Here is a 6,000-nt window from a genome sequence, read left to right as displayed (position 1 = left end):
ACGCCCGCCCACCCTTCTCCGGCCTCAGATCTGGGTTCAGAAGTCTACGGTGATTTCCAAGATCTCCTCTGACCTCAGCGTCAGGGCTGGTGTGGAGAAGACGCCATCCTGATCCTAGTCCTTTGCAACCCACGTTTTTTCTTTTCTCTCTGGAAACTTGTGGGAACTTCACTTTATCCCTGAGGTTCTGATATTTCATGATGTGGGGCTTTTCTCACACACGACGCAGGGCATTTGGTGGGCCTATTTTATCTGGAGATAAAGGTCTTCGGTTCTGGAAAATAATCTTGTGTTATGTTTTTATCTCCTTTCCTTCATTTTCTCCGCTTCTCTTCCTGGAAACCACGGTGGTTTGACGCACACCTTCTACCAAGTACCCTTTCATGCTCTGTTGGACTCTCTTCTGGTTTCCATCTCCGCCCCACACTTTCAAGGAGATTTCTGCAACCTTATGTTGAAATTCTTACAAGGACATTTCTGCCATCATAATAGTAATTTTCAGGCTTCCCCCTTCTCTCCTTGTTTCAGGAACGCTGTATCTTCTCTTACCTCACTGAGGACTTAATTATGCTTTTTAAAAATTCAGTTTCCCGCATGTGTGTGTTTCGCTTTAGCTCTTTCCCAGCTCCTGTGTCAGTTTTGGTCTTTACCCTGGAAATCTCTGCACGAGCATCCGCAGAGAGCTGCTGTCCGTGGTTCCCGGCCGAAGACCGGCCTGCGCACCTGCTGCTGGACGCGGGGCTGGAGCCAACCCGTGTGCCTGCGGGGCCTGCGGGGCCGCCGTCTGTTCCTTGTCGCCCGCGGACCCCGGGCTCCCGCGCGCAACTCAGTCCGCAGCGGCCGGCAGCTCCCCGCCCGCTCGCCCCGCCCCTCTGCGGTCTAGACCCGCGCGCCGGTGGTCTCCCAGTCTACACCCGCTGGGCTCCGCGCGTTCTTCCCGAGCCGCGCTGCTGGTAGACACAGGGGCTCTCCAGTGTCAGCTGGGGCCATTCCGGGCCCGGGGTCCCGGCGGGGCGGGGAAGGCAGAGGGCGGGAGAGGGATCCGAGTCGCCGCCTGCGTCCAGAGCAAAGCCTCGCGAGTTCACTCCAAGTTCCGGATCCGCCAGGAAAGCGGTTCAGTTCATTCGGGTTTCTCGGATGCACCCGAAGCGGTAGGAAATCCCGGCGGCTCAGAGGAGGCGTTAGTTCATAAGAATGAAAGATTTTACTTCTTCAGGGGGCGCACCTCCGGGTGTCAGGATGGCCGAGTGGTCTAAGGCGCCAGACTCAAGCTTCGCTTCCTCGGAAAGAGGGTTCTGGTCTCCGAATGGAGGCGTGGGTTCGAATCCCACTTCTGACATACCCTTTTCTCCGCATTTCTTCGGTTTTCTTTCTGCTTTTCCTTCTGCGACCCAAGCAGCGGGCTCGGTGAGGTCTGTGCCCTCCTTCCCCCGTCTGGGTTGCAGTCGGCCAGGGCCCTCGTCGTCCCCGGTGCCGTCTTTGTGCACCGCACGCCGACCCGGGACGGAGACGTGGGCGCCCTACGGCGGGTCCTGCGCCCGGGAGCCGGGGGCCGCGGCCGGGGGTCCTGCCCCAGCCCATCAAAAATCGCCGGCCGTAAGGGAAGCAGGAAGTCCGGTAAAAAGACGGGAAATAGGAAGGTTCCACCGAGATTTGAACTCGGATCGCTGGATTCAGAGTCCAGAGTGCTAACCATTACACCATGGAACCCCACTTGATGACGCTTGTATACACTGTCCATCTGAGATCTCTTCTTCCTTTGAGCCTTAAAGAAAATGAGAGCTGCATAGAATACAATTGAAAATGAAGCATCCCTTTCAATGAAAGTTCTGTCTCTTCTTTCTTCTTGATTTTTTTTTTTTTAATCTACGAGGGCATTTTTTTGGGGGGTAAGTGGAAAATCCCTGCACTTTCCAGCCTCCAGGCGATGGAAAGGCCGAACCCCGAGCAGCACATGGGTGGCAGGTGGTGGGAGGGGCTCTCACCCACCGTCTCCACCGCGCCTAATTCCCGGGTTTCTTCCCCTGGATGTCAGGGCAGCGCAGGGACCGGAGGATATTCTCCCAGTGGTTTTGATGTTGCCCTCATTTCTGACTCACGCAAAGGCAAATTGGATTTTCATCTCTCTGTTCAAAGGGGAGAAAAGAAAAGTACAGCATCTCCTTCCTATAGCTTCGCTTACTCATTCCAAGGACCTGCAGACGCCTTTGGAACAACCTTGCAGGGCGGTGCTGCTTCCCTGGCAGCGGTCATCGTGGGCTCGGAACCTGGAAACCTGCGGTCCCACTCGAAGAGGTCTCGGTGCTGGCCCGTCTCTCTCCTCTTTGACCCCAGGAGCCTGGTACTAACAGAAGCTTCATCCAGCGTGTTGCTTGAGGCCATAGATAATAGGGTGAGTGCATGAATATTCAGTGGAAGGGCCCAGCGTTAGACACTGGGAGGGGTTCCTTTTCTTTCTCTCCAAGCTAAATCTGACAAGGCTCATAGGGATGACTACCCCATCGTTTGTTTTGTTTTGCTTTGTTTCTGCCCTTTCCAGGTCACAGCTCCCAGGTGGACATTCCAGTGTTCACACAGAACCATAAACAGCTGTTCTTGGGTATGGATGGCAAGAGAGGACATCTAGTGCTAGGCATACTCATTTAGTTTTTCAAAATCTTAACTTCATTAAGATAATGTGATTATTTACGTAGTAACTGTAAGAACAACACATAATAAAGAGATCGTATATACACCATGACTGGAGGAAACACTCAGATATAAACTGCCCTTCGCTCAACATAAATTGACCGTCTGTTCTCCAAGTGCTCTGGTAGCCCTCCCCCCAGGCTGAATTGCTAAGGAATCCTGAATCATTTTCTGTAGCTCATCCTTTTGCTGGATCTCCAACCCGGCAAGGTGCCTGTCACAAGATAGAGGCTCAATAAACATGGTGGGGGGAGAGAAGCGAGAAAGTCGACTTTTGGCCAGGTGACTAACGTTCTCATGTTTATGCACACACAACTTTCCATCCCATGTTCACTAGTCTCCTGGCCTTAAAAGATGGTCTAATTCATCTTAGATCTGAGGAGTGAACCAAGTCTTTCTCCCCCAGTACAGGTGGCATCCTTTTTATTCCCATGAGCCGCAGCCTTATTTCTTAAAGAATTAAAAAAAAAAAATGTCCGCTGGTTTTAAAAGGATACCAGCCCATCAAAAGGCCATTATTTAACTATGGGCTTTCAACTCCTCTCTGAGGTAGGCAAGGGGAAGGGGTATGAATGACTGCTTTTTCAGCCTTAGCACATTTATTCCCTAGGAAAGGATACGTGGGTAAAGACCTGGAAAATGGGGCAGGTGGCCATGGGTTCGTTTATTTTTGAGGGTGGAATTCAAAAGGGAGCACCTTCTCCTTGGATTGCCCGTGAGTGGTTCCAAATCCCGCAGGGTGAAAGCGAGCAAGTGAGACCAGCAACGGGAGCAGTGTGGGGAGGGCGGAGAAATGCCTGGGCCCCACAGTCCGGAAACAGGCTGTCGTCTGGTGATCTAAGCAGAAATGACCTGCACTCACCTGGTAGCAGAGCTGAATCCAAAGAGCAAGTCCTTGTGGCGTCATCGGACTCCTACAACCAGCCTCAGCTGGGCTGTCCCGGAAAAAGGGGCTTCAGAACACATGACCCTACGTGAAACCGAAGATCTCAGGGTCTTCCTGGGTGCTCCGCTCTGTATACCCTGCTCACTTCGCAAAGTAGAAAGCTATTCTTTCATATATTTATTCACTGAAATTTACCACACGTGTGTATTCTGCTTTCCCGATATGGGGAAGCCAGAGAAATGCGGCTTTGTGTCCGACGAAGCTCAGGACGCAGGAGGAAAAGCCGGCAATTACACCACAGTTTCCGAAAGTTTCGGCAAATGCGAGGAATGGATTGAGGGATAAGTGAGCATGCCAGGGCACACCCACAGGAATACCAGTGAAGGAGGAAAGCCTGCCGGGGTCGGGAAGTTGCACCGAGGCCTCCTGCGCTGGCCCCAGCACGCTGCATTGCTCCTTTCCTGTTTATCGGATTGGGGTTTTAAAAAATTCATTTACAAATTCATGAATCCACTTATTTGATTTATGAGCCAAATATGCAGTCGTTCTAACACCTCTGGCAGAAGTGTCTCAGGTAAAATTTATAACTTCCCCCCTTTCTCTCCTCGGGACCCTGTTACTAGCGGCAACAGTCCGAAGTGTGTCCTTCTATACCTCGAGCTGTTGTACCATTCGGTCACATTCTTTGTTCTGGTAACACTATGTCTGGCTCTCTTTCATAGTTCAAGCTCTCTCTCGACCGCGGAAGTTGTGCCATCTTGGGGCGGTCATGCGTCTAACGCTTGTCTTCCCTACGAGGCGCCAGGGCGGGGAACCTTGCTGTTTGACTCTTTGTAACTCTGCAGGGGGAGATCAAGGGAGGCTTCCAGGAGAAAGCGCTTCCGAGCTGAGACCTAGGGGATGAGAAAAGGCCTTGAGGTCGGAGGGAAGCGCTTGGAGCGGGAGCAGGGGGAGCCCAGGCGCGCACGCAGAGACGCAGAGGGGCGGGCGCCTCTGGTCTGCGGGCTGAGAGCGGCCGAGGCGAGGCCGGGCGGTGCGTGCGGTCGCCGCGGTGCGGATGAGCGCAAGGAAGGCTCAGAACGTGGAGCCAAAGGCCGCGGGCACGGCGAGAACAGCGCATTCGGGGAGACTGACCGCTCCTCCGTCGTCCATCGTTTATTGAGTAGGAAGCGCGGCTGTATGCGCAGGGCCTAAGAAAGCACCTGGCACGTGGAGATGCTGACAGGTACTTTGTAACATAAATGAGTGGGTGAGATGAAGGTCTTTTACATGTTGGATACTTCTGGGTGGTGAAAATACAGTGATGGAGGGAGTCAGTATCACACACAGTAAATGCTCATGAACTTTTTGTTGATTGAAATAATTAATTGAAGACCCACAATGTGTTGGGGGCGGTGTGGATGGGTGCTCTCTGCGGCCCCTGGGAAAACAGAGGGTGTAGGGGAGGGGCTCCTGCCTGGACTTGGAGTCTGTGGATAACTGTCTACACTGCGAGTGAGAAAGGGACACGTATGCAGCCGGAGAGCCGTAAAAAAAAAAAATGACACCCTGGCAGCGGTGGGATTCGAACCCACGCCCCCGAAGAGACTGGAGCCTTAATCCAGCGCCTTAGACCGCTCGGCCACGCTACCGCCCGAGAGCCCCGCGCCGCCTACCCTTCTCCGACCTGAGAGTCGCGCGTCTCTCGCCCTGCTCGCGTCCCCTCGCCGCTCCAGCCCGCAGCTCGCGCGGGGACCCCGGCCCGCTGGACGCCCGCTCGACTTCCTCGCGGCTCCAGGCCGGCCCTGAGCCCGACGCCGCGGCGGAGACCCCCGCCCGGCTTGTCAACAGCGCTGCAGCGAGAGTGTGGCTGCAGATGCGCGGGGACGGCGGGCAGTGAGCCCCCCGACTCCAGGAGCGAGCAAGTCCGGCCGTTTGGGGGCGAGCCCGGGAGCTGCTAAGGGGGAACAGAAGCAAAGGAGGAATCCGGCGGACCGCAGGGCGGAGGCAAGACGCGCTCCCGCCCACCGCGTCCGGCCTCCGGGAAGGTCCAGGTGTCTCCGGGTGGGGCGGCAGCGGGGTTCGCGCCCAGCCCGGCTCAGGTGCGCGCACGGCCGCGGCTCCGCGGGAGAGGTCGCGAGGGCCGGGCCGGCCGCCCTGTCCTGCGCAGCTCAACCCCGGACTGTGGACGGCTTGGCGCGAATTGCTCTGAAACCCCGGCCGCAGGATTGGAGACGGCCAGTCGTACGGTGCTGTTGGTAAGCGTTTTGTGCAGGTGACAAGCACAGGTGCCTCCTTAGCGCAGTAGGCAGCGCGTCAGTCTCATAATCTGAAGGTCCTGAGTTCGAACCTCAGAGGGGGCACTACTTTTCGTGTTTGAGTGTTGATGAATCTTCCTTCTTTCCCTAACCTTTTTTTCCGCTGAAATGTGCACAGTATATCTTTTT

At 55.0% G+C, this 6,000-nt stretch overlaps 4 non-coding genes across 4 annotated transcripts; 2 read left to right on the top strand and 2 right to left on the bottom strand.

Moving 5' to 3' along the window:
• The first annotated feature begins 1,233 nt into the window (after nucleotides 1-1,233).
• Nucleotides 1,234-1,339, top strand: TRNAL-CAA. Its single transcript has 2 exons — nucleotides 1,234-1,271; nucleotides 1,294-1,339. It is a non-coding gene; the product is annotated as a tRNA-Leu (tRNA).
• Nucleotides 1,340-1,638: 299 nt separating this feature from the next.
• TRNAQ-CUG lies at nucleotides 1,639-1,710 on the bottom strand. The gene has a single exon. It is a non-coding gene; the product is annotated as a tRNA-Gln (tRNA).
• A 3,413-nt stretch (nucleotides 1,711-5,123) lies between these two features.
• Nucleotides 5,124-5,205, bottom strand: TRNAL-AAG. Its single transcript has one exon. It is a non-coding gene; the product is annotated as a tRNA-Leu (tRNA).
• Nucleotides 5,206-5,843: 638 nt separating this feature from the next.
• On the top strand, nucleotides 5,844-5,916 carry TRNAM-CAU. The gene has a single exon. It is a non-coding gene; the product is annotated as a tRNA-Met (tRNA).
• Nucleotides 5,917-6,000: the final 84 nt, after the last annotated feature.

The sequence above is a fragment of the Ursus maritimus genome, unplaced genomic scaffold (assembly GCF_017311325.1).
Source record: "Ursus maritimus isolate PB19 unplaced genomic scaffold, ASM1731132v1 scaffold_30, whole genome shotgun sequence".
NCBI classification, from domain to species: Eukaryota; Metazoa; Chordata; class Mammalia; order Carnivora; family Ursidae; genus Ursus; species Ursus maritimus.
The sequence above is the reverse complement of the archived record's forward strand: the minus strand, read 5'-3'. Positions and strand labels throughout refer to the sequence as shown.